Here is a 12423-nt window from a genome sequence, read left to right as displayed (position 1 = left end):
CCCTTAGGATGACAAAACCTTTTGATGAGCAGGGATTATCCTCTCAGTTTACTTTGTAATTAATTTTCTAAGATAGAGAGACCGATTATTGGTAACCTATCCTTTGTAATAGCATCCCATTTCTTGTTTGTCAGATAAAATTCAGTAGTTCTTTATATCGTGATATTCTAAATAAACCAATTAATTAGGAGTTGCAAGGAAGACCGATACATGCACATTCAATAAATAACTGAATTCTTTACAATAATCTCCTTAATGTTTCCTTGCTTCACAATGCTCTCTTTCTGTTTTAACTTGAAGTAAATGAACAACATGAATAGACCTATATGTTAATGGAAAAGGTTTTCATCAAAGGAAGCTCCACAATATCAGATATCCGATTACAGGATTCTTCGCTGAGGCAAAAATCCTCTGAAAACGTGGGTAATTATAGCTGTTTTTTTATGAGTTAAATGTTGATAGTATGATCTGCTATTTTGTTTTTCTTACACATTAAGTCTCATTGACAGGAGTTAGGGAAAATACCTGATTGCACTATTCATGACAGGAGAAAAAACAATTTGAAAGGTCAGACTGGTGTTCTTGTGAAACAAACCTAAAAGGTTACTACCTGAACAGATTAAGGCTTTACTGGTGGGGAAAAACGCACATTTCTCAAACACAATAGGACATTTTCTGTTATAAAACATACAATCCTGAACCTTATCCTAGCCAGCTTCAATCCTAGCTCCTTTATCTTCAGGTTTCTATCAACATTGTAAGTCATAGCATATACAGTAAGTCACAGTTAAAAATGATGCGATGGTAATGAGTGATTATTACACATTAATCCAGACCTAGTAGTTGCCTGAAAGATATCAAGTAACTATTATGTAACCTTTGAAGACGTATTTTGTTTTTTGTTTTCTTAAGTTTGCCAACACACATAAATGCGAAGAAAATTAAACCTAATGAAGATGCAGTAGAGAAATACATACTGTAGCTTATCGATTTCTCAAAGTCGTTTCAAGAAATAAAATGAAAAAAATACGTTTGACATGAAATTTCTAGTCCTACCCTGTTTTTAATGTACCAGCTGACAAGTGAACTGAAGAGATAAAAAATTGTTAGATACAGGCCTGATGGCTGAAAACTAAAACATGTATATAAAGAACAACCCTTAACATACAGTAAATAACTTTTGGGGGGGGTCTCTCCATAAAGTTACACTTTATAGTTGTGTAAGCACAATTGTTTAGTTGAACTGAGCAACTAGTCCATGAACAAGTATAAACATGCAATTTCGTCCACTCTTCCAATTGTTTTCACTTCTTCCAAATCCAAATCGAGTCACAGGGGAGCTGGAGCCTTTCCTGGCAAGCAAGGCAGGATACACTCTGGATGGGATGCCAGTCCACCACAGGGGAAACAGACGTGAATATGCACTCACTCCAGGGCCAATTCTCCCAGAAGCCAATTAACTTTCCAGTTTGTCTTTGGACTGTGGGAGATAACCAGATCTCCCAGAGGAAATCCACACGAATATTAGGATAACATACATACTCCAAGCAGACAGCCCCAGTGTTGCGAAGTGGCATTGCTGACCATTGTACCACCCTACAATAGAATTTCAACATTTAAATTTTAGCCACAGTCCAAAGTGTGGAACTTAATTTTGAACATCCTTTGTAGCCTGTTCTTACCACCTCAGTTTTCTGTGTAAAAAAGTAAATGACAAATGCAAACCATTGTGCATCTTTTTTCTTGTGCTCAACTTTATTTTTAAATTACATTTATTTAAGATAGGGGCATTTCTCTGAACTGTAGGTTGCATATCCCACAACTGTTTGCATTCTCCAAGAAACATGAGCTAATTACAAAAGCTGTGAAGAGTTTCTAATCCATATGAAGTGGATTTTAGTACTGCTATTCGGTATGTCAGTTACATTTTCATGGCTTACATTGACTGAAATGTACTGTACTGAAATTCAATACAATTCATTTGAAAGGTAATGCTCATACATGAATCAATTTTGTTCTCATGTAGCACCTTTCAATACAGAGCATTCTCAAAGCACTTTTTTGTACATCTATTAGTCTGCATTCCCTGATGGCGAGTCAGTTTTAATAAGAAAACTATCTTGGTAAGAAATAACATACTATACAGTATGTGAAATATACATATAATTTATAGGAAGTGTTTTTTTATTATATGTTTTTCTATAAGTATCGTTATATGCAAAAAAATCCTGGTGATGATTGGCAAATACATTTTGTTTTGGTAAACAGAATACAACAGAAAAATGTAACCCAGATTTTATGGTTTACTTACATTGTGTCAGACGTGCTCTCTTATGGTTAAAGAACCACTAGGGAAGAATTAATTCTCCTGTTACAGAAATAAAATAGAGTGAAATAGTAACTAATCTTTCCTTTCACTTATATAGCACTTATCTGAACACTCCATTCAAAGTGCTTTATAGGTAATGGAGACTCCCCTCCACCACCACCAATCTGCAGCCCCACCTGGATGATTTGACAGCCGCCATTGTGCGTCAGAACACTCACCATACATCAGCAATCAGTGGGGAGGAGAACAGAATGATAAAGTCAGTTCATAGATTGGGATTATTAGGAGGCCATGATTGGTAAAGGCCAATGGGAAATTTGGCCAGGCAGCTGGGATAACACCACTACTCTTTTCGAGAAATGCCCTGGCTTTTTAATGACCACAGAGAGTCAGGACCTCAGTTTTACTTCTAATCTGAAGGATGGCACCTTTTTACAGTTTAAGTGTCTCTGTCACTATACTGGGGCAAAAGGTCCCACACAGACCACAGGGTGAGCGCCCCCTACTGCCCCCACTAACACCACAACCAGCAGCAACCTTAGTTTTTCCCAGGAGTTCCTCTCCTAAGCACCACCAAACCTTGTCAGGAAGCGTCATGTTAAACATTAAACAGCAACATGGAACTGAAGCAGACAAGTTAGAATACACTGCACAAAACTAAAACACACTTCCAAACATCCCTTATGAGACCCTTATAACTCAGTCCAGCAGCCCAGCTTTGCTCCTGTGCTCCAGATGTTGTATTTCCACTGGACTGTCAGCGCCCTCTAGCAAACTGATAAGTCACGTTCACTGGACAGAACAAAGCTTGATGAGAGCTGACCAGCAAGGTGGTGACTCCTATAAATATTTGCACTGAACAATCTCGACCACAACCAGTGGGAGTATACGTTTTCACAAAAAGGATGTGGCAATATAAGAGTATCTGATGTAGTCTTTTATTTTATCGTTTTTTGTGACCAAAAAGAAGTACCAGACACGTGACTCAGATGTCTGAAGATTTTCCAGGAGTTATGCGTGTATCACAGCTTAGTGTAACATAAAGACAAAGTTCTAGCTCCAAGCCTGCAATCCTGCATCTACAGCCCCACCACAAGGGCCTGTATTTGTGGTGTGATGGTTGGGAATATGTGCCAAGTACCTGGGTCCCAGTGATCAGATCCCTGCACGACGGTCTATTTTTATCATGATATTCTTGCACTAGATTCCCAGGCATTTCTAGACAAATGCAACATCTACTTTTCGGGGAGATAGCTGAACTGTGCATTGTCTCAATTGTTCTGCCCTGTAACTTGGCATAGTAAGCTCAGTGAGGCTCATACAAAGTTTCATTTTTAACAATGCTGCATTTTCCTCTACAGCCAGAGCTATGTAGGTACGAAAAGGACACAGTACTCTTAAGGGAAGAAATAATTTCTCAAAGTCCATGCCAGCCAGTTGGCAGACAGTTGCCCCCTTTGTAGGAAGTCAATAGCTCACTGTCTAAGGTAGAAAGAATGTTTCCTGTGCTGGTGAAAGAGGTTATTACTAGGGTGTTCCCTGACAAACTCCCATTCTCAAAAGAACTAATTGTCTAAGCAGTCACATTCAGTGATTTCAAAAGTGCATATGCTGTAGAAGACAATCAGTTTTCCGCGTCACATTCAGTTTCAATATCCTTGAAATAAGGTGGAGACCTGTATGTTTCCCACATGTAACACAGAGAAGCTTTAGAGATTTGAATAAAGAATCCAGTTAGAATTATTTGCCTTGTAATTCTTCAGTGTCACTTGTAACATTTTCTAACTCCAATTCACAAATGCTGCAACCATATAGTATATGTCCTTAATGGTCTTTTCATACTCAATATAATACATGGTTATTGAATTTAAGTTTTAAGAATAATGTACAGTATGTGAAAAAGACCTAAAAGCTGTGACCAGTGACCAGTGAAAAAAAAATGTGACCAGTGAAAAGATTGGCGCAGACCTCTCCAAACACCCCTCTGCAGACATCTCATGTCAAGGCGCTAAAACATTTCAAAACAACTTGGCAATGTTTTTTTACAACACGTTTAGGTCCCGTGAAATCCTATTTGCAACAAAAAATGTGTTCTTGGAGAAAAGAAGCCTGCAAAGGGTGGAAGCAGTGCAGGGCTTGAGGACGAAGGTTTTATTCGGTGTGCTTTTTTAAATGTAAAGGAACAAGTAATAGGTTTATTCCATGTTGAAAAAAGAAGAAAGAAAACACAACGTTTTGGCTGTGGAGCCTTCTTCAGGTGTGAGATGGGATTTTATGAGATTGAGGTGTGAAATGAGATTTTATATGGAGCTACATTTTTTAAATGTAGCCCCATATAAAAGCAAAACAAGAATTTACTTTGCTAACAGGAGATATTAAAAATTTGCAATATGCCACATGCAACAATGGTTCATTCAAGGCATTCAAAGATCTATTTTTTGTGCTTTTTGAGTGCATTGAGTACTTGTCTAGAGCTTTGTGAGCAGCTACCAAATATTCTTGCTATGCATACGTACGCACTATTAATTCAGCACCAATACATTGGTTTTGGTAATCAGGTTTCTATGGATTAATAATTAATTATCCACAGAGTTATGGTCTTAGTAAATAGGAGATGGCAGAGTGATAAATCCAAAGTCCTGCTCTGAAAAATAATTGCTTGCATGGATTAAATGATTCATCAAAATGTTGAAGCATGCAATAAAGATGCATTTTATTTATATGCTCTTTAATAAAAAAAAACTCAAAGCACTGTGCAACAGGTACAGAATACACATACATATTAGAAGTAAAAGCAAAGGGAGAAAAATAAAGTTATAATAAATTTACCAATTAATTACTGGATACTTCAGTAATTAAGGGATTATAGTACCATTGTCTTTATGAAATATAGCATTAAAGCTAACGGTTTTCCTCTCCAGGGTATTATTTTGAATAATATGATTTTTAAATTCAAAACATCTTGATTTTTATTAAATATTGTGTCACAAATTTATCAAGAACCATATACAATAGCATTTGAGATGGTGACATACTGTGAAGTTTTGTACTGTATTTCTCACATTCTCTAGCAGCATAATCAAGTTTTCTGTTTGCAATTTAGAAACCCATGTGTGTGCAGCTTGAAGAAGAATACTGAAATACATGAGGCTGCAGAAACATCTGGAATGTATGATGTACAGTATGGTCTATTTCTTAAAATGATGTGCCAGTTTACAAAACTGTATTTCTTCAACAAAAAACGCACGTAAGTTCTGTTAGTGACAGCAATGACATGAAACTATGAAGTTCTGAAGTGATAGCATTAAAACATACAAGATCCAATCAGATCCTTCTCAAATCTCTACCTTAAATCAAAATATTGCAAATACAACAGGCTGATTTGTAAATCCTTCCTAACAAGCCAGACATCCATTGCATTTTATTAGCTGCTAATGGTCCTGCGTAAGATTGCTACCAAATTATCTCTCCATCCTTCACCTGAAAAACTCAAATCCATTTGCTGTCCCAGTGCTTCTGTTACAGTTTATATGGAACAGGTATCCAGAGAGGAAGGGTACTGTAAGTGTTGTTTGATTAGGAGGAAGAACAGAGGGACATTGTTCACAGGTTTTACCTTGAGAGATTTAGTGCATCACCTCAGGGATAACAGCTTCTTAACTCACTTCCAAATGGTTTTTATTCAGTGTCCGATTGGTTTAGAAATGCTCTTGTAACTGCAGATAAAAACCTTCTTCTGAAAGCAACCCCAACAACAGAAAACTGTCCAAGTCTCTAAACATTAAATTTGGGTCTCGAATGAGACCATTCTTTTTGGAGCACTAAAAGATTTCCTAATGTATTCTTTTGGCTTCAGATAGATTTTCCTCATTAGCAATTCTGATTTGTATTTATCCTAAGTTGTTCTATCTTAGAGCAGTGTCCATCTCATCAGCTGCCCAAATAGCACCAGGTTTGTAACGTATGATGGTTTGGCCAGATAAAAGGAGGGGACAGAAATATTCCCTAGAGAATTTATTCTGCTCACGCATCAGGATTTGGAAAGTCTTAGTTGTCTTTACATTTGACTGTAATCCCACAGAGAAAGGGAGTCCATGTTCACAATTATGCAGTCCTAAAACATAGAGAAGAGGATCTGGATTTCTGTGATCTACTATTCAAAGGCCATTAAAACATGGAAGAGTTTGGTACACTCAGTAAAATGGTTAAATATACTGAAGAAGAAGCTAAGAATTTCATGACTATCCTTGGGAAGTCATTATTCCTTCTTAAAAGTTTGTGATTTGCTCGGGTACCTGTTTCTTTTAATGTAACTGTTATATAGGAGTTTGTGTTTCTTACTCCTCTTAGATCTTTTGTTTGAACTGGCACAACGAACATCTAGAAACATTAGGCCACAATGAATACAGATACATGTCTAGGAGAGTCTTAAACAGATTTTTTGTTTGACAAATAAGCAAAGGGTTTCTTATAATGCCCAGGAAGAAGAAATACCCCCTTCAATGATTTGAATGAATTGTTGCTGAAAGATATAATTAGTGTGGAACCTAAGAAAAGAGAGCAAAGGGTCCAATGAACTGTAAAGAGCAGGATAAAATCTCAGAATTGGGAAAGAAGCAGACAATATATGTTTTACTGGAGGTTCTGAAGCATGTGAAGCCAGTCTTGTAGAAAGTATAGATTTACAAGAAGGTGATAATAAAAAACTTTGGACGGCAGTATCAAACTTGTATCTTAAACTTCTAAAAATGTGGGATTAAAGTAAAAGCAGTGTGTGTATGTGTGGGCGGGGGTCTCCTTTCTTGCAGAGTCAGATCTCGAAGCATAAACATCTGATAAGAGCTGAACACAAGAAGTCCAATGTAGCTGCTGATGTCACAACGAAATGAGAGAAGTGTCTACCTGCAGGCAGGGTATCAGCATTCCCACAAAAGAATGGAGTGACCTTTTAGAGCCCCTGTCTAATAGCATTGTGATGATAGGCCATAATACTTATGGTGCAGTAAATGGCAATATAAGGTGCTTGGATTTATTTGTGTGAAAGAGAAGACATGGAATGGGGAATCATTTGCTGGGTTTGTGAATTAAATGAAAGCTCTTGAGTAAAAGACTTTATTTAAGAAAAAAGATGCTGGCTTGAGATAATAGTAATAATAGTATTTATTTTTATTATTGTTATTATTATTATTATTATTATTATTATTATTATTATTATTATTGATATTATAGTTTTAAACTTGTGGTGTTTATAAACCGTGGTGCTACTGGAACTGTCCTGCCTTTTGATTTATGAAATCATATAAACAATGCTCATAAGACTACCGTCCTTTTAGGTTTCCTCTGTATGTAGCACTGGGTTATGTTCTTTAGAAGACTTTGGACTGAATCTGAAGACACCTGAAGAAGGCTCCACGGCCGAAATTTTGTGTTCTCTTTCTTCTTTTTTTCAGCATGGAATAAACCTATTACTTCTTCCTTTGCAGCTTACGCATGCTGACGCAGCTACCCACCTGAACTATCATTACAGTTAGTGACCTTGCCTGCAATCAAATGGAGCATGGTACTCCACAAATGTTGAAAATAGTCATGTCATTTGCCAAACCTCTTTATACCATATGGTGTTGTGGGAAGCCGGAGCCTACCTGGCAAGCAATGAGTACAAGGCATGGTACAGGGCAAGTGCAAGTCAATCATACATGGGGACAATCTGGAGGCCACAGTAAAGGCTAAGGGGGAATGTGGCCCAGACACCAGAACAACTCCCTACTCTTATCAAGAAATGCCCGGGGATCTTTAAAGACCACTGAGAGTCAGGACCTCGGCTTAACATCTCAACTAAAAGACAGCGCCCACTACAGTACAGTGTCCCTGCCAATATACCAAAGCATTAAGACCCACACAGACCGCAGGGTGGGCACCCCCCACTGGTCCACTTACACCACTTCCAGCAGCAACCATAGCTTCCCAGGAGGTCTCCCATCCAGGTACTGACCAGGCTCAACCCTGCTTAGCTTCAGGGGGCAGCCAGTTGAGAGCTGGAGGGTGATACGGCTTCTGGCTGTTGAAAATAGTGTGTGACTAAAAATAAGGTAAAATTGCTCAGGTGGTCTACTATGCGTCTAAAATTGTGAGTGGGGCTTTTCCTGCATACTTTCTGGGCTTCCAGGCCTGCTTGAGTTGCAATTTGTTTTTTTCTTCTGTTTCGTAACTGGTGATTGAAGTTAACTGAAATGGTCCCCATGGGGCTAATTGAACACAGGTACGTCCTGTTGGGCACAGGTGCTACCGGTTAAGCCTCTATTGAGAGTATATAAGAGTGTGGCGAGGACAATTGTGCTACTGCAGGTTTAACCATGCTGTTTTTTTGCTTTCTTGATTTAGTTGTACAGGTACAGTACTAACCAACAGCTAAATGCAGATTAGCCAGCCAGCCAGCCAGCCAGCACTTTATTATAAAGCCAAAGGGAGAACCAGGCATTTTCTTTCTGGTTTAAGAGACATGATTTTGTGTGATAGTGACAGCGACTCTGGAAGTTTCCCTGGAACTTTCACAGCACTCAAACATTTTCAGGGCTAGAAGACGAGCCAAAAGAGCCCAGCTGTAACTAGCCCTCAATGTTTAACAAGTCTTATGGAGATGATACACACTTTTATGACTTCTGACCAGACTGCACAGGTGTCTGTAGCAGACCGTTGCTGCATACATATAGTATCTTGATGAAACAGATAAAATATGCTGACAGCTTTTAGAGGACATCTGTATTTCATTCCAATATTCATGGACTGTCTTGTCTCTGTCTTTCTATTGAAACAGGTTGATGGTAAAAATAAGATCAGACTCTGTGAATTCGGTAAGGCGAAGATTGCTGCTGTATTTAATATTTCCAGCTTCTTCCTGTCTAATAATTTCCAGACACTGGAATTTCTTCCGACTCTGTTTCTGTAGTCTCCAAGTAGAATATGTCTCTTCTCTTCCAGGATTCCACACTGAAGTTGCTCAAAGCTTAGCATAAAAATCTATTTTGGTTTCATCACATGAATCTAGATTTGACAGAGACAAGTGGAGAAGAGCAACCAAAGCAGCTGACCCCAGGACAGTCTGGGACTAAGACTGTGAAAAAGAAGAAGAAGAAAGAAGACGAAGACATTAATCTAGATTTGAGCATATTTGGAAATCATATAATCATATTGGTTCACTGCTGAAGTAAGGCAAAAAATCAGAAGACACTTATCGATAACAAAGGGAAACTGATGTTTGAATTGAATTCAATGCTGTCCTCTCATTGGTATCGCATATGTATATATGGGAATCTGGGACTGGGAATCTTCTCACTGTGAAACTTAAGAACTGGGTGGATTTTGAGCTTTACATCAGCCCACTCATCAGAACAATGTTATTCTGTATTATTTTACATTCTGTTAAAATGGAAAAGATTGTTCGAATAATGATTGCTGACGTAAGCCAAGATTAACCATATACAGTATTCATGATGGCAAAATTGCTGTATCATTGTACGATAAGAATGATGTTAGCTGTTATTCTCTTAATTTGTTTGTTCTAAAAGTCACAGAAGATAAAGAATGCATCACAAAACCGCATTCAAAACAGTAATTTTTCAGCATTCATAACAAACAAAATTCCCCTTCCATGTATATTTAGGAATTACACAGTCATTATTTTTATTTAGATTAACTTTGTGCTCTATTTGTAGCTACAGAAGACATATATAAAGATATTCCTTAATATACTGATAAGCTACTGTACGAAGCCATTGTGAGCTGAAGGAATTTGTAGTGTCTCTGTGATTTTTTTTATACATGTGGAAGAAGCAGATCCTTTTGAGGATGTGCCTGAGAGTTTCTCTAAGGTAAGGCAAAGAATCATAAGGCACTCATTGATAACAAAAGGAAACTCATGAAGGTGGTAGTTGACTTCATTCATGGTGGCATATCCAACTGTTTGAATTCAATGTTCCTCCCCAGAGTTTCTCCTTTTCTGGAGAGTTCATGAAGGTCCTGATGTTCCTTGTCCCAAATTGTAAGAATTTAGATGCTGTTTTTTAACTGCAGAAAGGTGCTCTCTCTTGGTATCAAGTCATGATTATGTAAGGGCCCTGCTCTAGTCTCTTCCGCAAAAGACGTGAGCAAAGCTACATTCAAAAGGCTGGCTCAGTTGTATTTACTTGACAAAGCCTCTTGCAATGCTCACCTCCATTCAAGATCATGACCAGGAACTTTGAGACTTAATGCTGTCCTCTCATTGCTATCGCATATGCATATTGGTCCCTGTTAATTTAACACAAGGAGTCAAGAAGCTCTCATGGATACCAAAATGAAACTCATGAAGAGGGGAGATGGTAGTGGTAGATGATATCATTCCTGATGGCAAATACAGCTGTATGAATTCAATGTTCCTCCTCTGATTTTACTTTCCATAATAACTTTTAGCGACCTCCACATTCCTTGAGCTATATTATAAGCCTCATTTAGCATATCTATTGTTTAACAGAAGACCACAAGAGCTTTTCTGCATATTGACATCGGACTTTAAGCTGCCCCTGAAATACAGCTGTGACTCTACTATTACTCTTGTATAAATGTACATTCCTCAGTTAGTTGATAGAAGCAAATGGGGACTGCATAGCAAGTTGAGGTGACTGGGAATCTTCTCACTGTGAAACTCAAGAACTGGGTGGATATCGAACTTTACGTCAACCCATTCATCAGAAATATATTATTCTGTATTATTTTACATTCTGTTAAAATGGAAAAGATTGTTCGAATAATGACTGCTGACGTAAGCCAAGATTAACCATATACAGTATTGATGATGGCAAAATTGCTGTATCATTGTACGATAAGAATGATGTTAGCTGTTATTCTCTTAATTTGTTTGTTCTAAAAGTCACAGAAGATGAAGAATGCATCACAAAACCGCATCCAAAACAGTAATTTTTCAGGATTCATAACAACCAAAATTCCCCTTCATGGTATATTTAGGAATTACACAGTCATTATTTTTATTTAGATTAACTTTGTGCTCTATTTGTAGCTACAGAAGAACCAGACTCTGCAGAAAATTATTCCAAAGGTAGGTGGATGTACTGTATATAAAGATATTCCTTAATATGCCGATAATCTACTGTACAAAACCATTGTGAGCTGGAAGAATTTGTAGTATCTCTATAGATTTGTCTATAAATGTGGAAGAAGCAGATCCTTTTGAGAATGTGCCTGAGGGTGACACAAAGAGTAAGATGATAAAGATTAACTTAACCTGTTGTTTCCTATACCAGTCCTGGATCGCTATTAAAGCATTGGCATAGCATGAGTTGTTCCAGGAAACATTTATTAGACCTATGTTCTGCCTTAAACCTTGACACTTGGCACGTGGCACAGTTCTAAGCAGAGACTGTATGTATGTTTGATAAAACCAGGTTAATGTTATATCTAGAAACTGATGGAACTCTAGGAATTATCTCAGTCATCTGGTATGTTGAAGTTGTTTCTTTACACAAATTATGAAGATAAAGACACGTTATCCCCTAATTCTTGTTGTGGAATCTGGGAACTGAGTAATGTAGTTTTCTACATTTCTGAAAGGCAAAGTAGGTGAAGTAAAGATGAAGACATCAGTCCTTGAGTTGCTTCTATAAGCATAAAGGACTGGAAGGATTCCTGAACTCAGGGCACTAGACACCTCAATGGCAAAACAGCCTAAATAAAATGTACCACCTGGAAAGCCAGCTATACTGATACACAAGAAAACTTGGGCCCCATGCCATTGAATCAAGCTTGCGTTCTATCAAGATATCATGATATGTGTGGCAGGTGTTTGCACCAATTTCTGTACGATAAAATATGTCACTGCAGTGGTAAAAGGATGACTCTTGGGACAACAGGAACGCAGAACATACTCAGATTTATTTACCGCAGCTGTTTCAGAGACAGTTCAACAGGCTTCAATTGAAAAGATTACTACCTGGTAGACCTGTCTTCATGCCTAAAGCTTTACATGGTGTTGGAGTCACTGCTTGAGACAAATACAGAATGCAAGCTTAGGTATAACTAAAATTATTTTTTCTAGGGGTAGA

This window comes from Lepisosteus platostomus, chromosome 12 (genome assembly GCF_059453375.1).
Source record: "Lepisosteus platostomus isolate fLepPlt1 chromosome 12, fLepPlt1.hap1, whole genome shotgun sequence".
Lineage (NCBI taxonomy): Eukaryota > Metazoa > Chordata > Actinopteri > Semionotiformes > Lepisosteidae > Lepisosteus > Lepisosteus platostomus.
The sequence above is the reverse complement of the archived record's forward strand: the minus strand, read 5'-3'. Positions refer to the sequence as shown.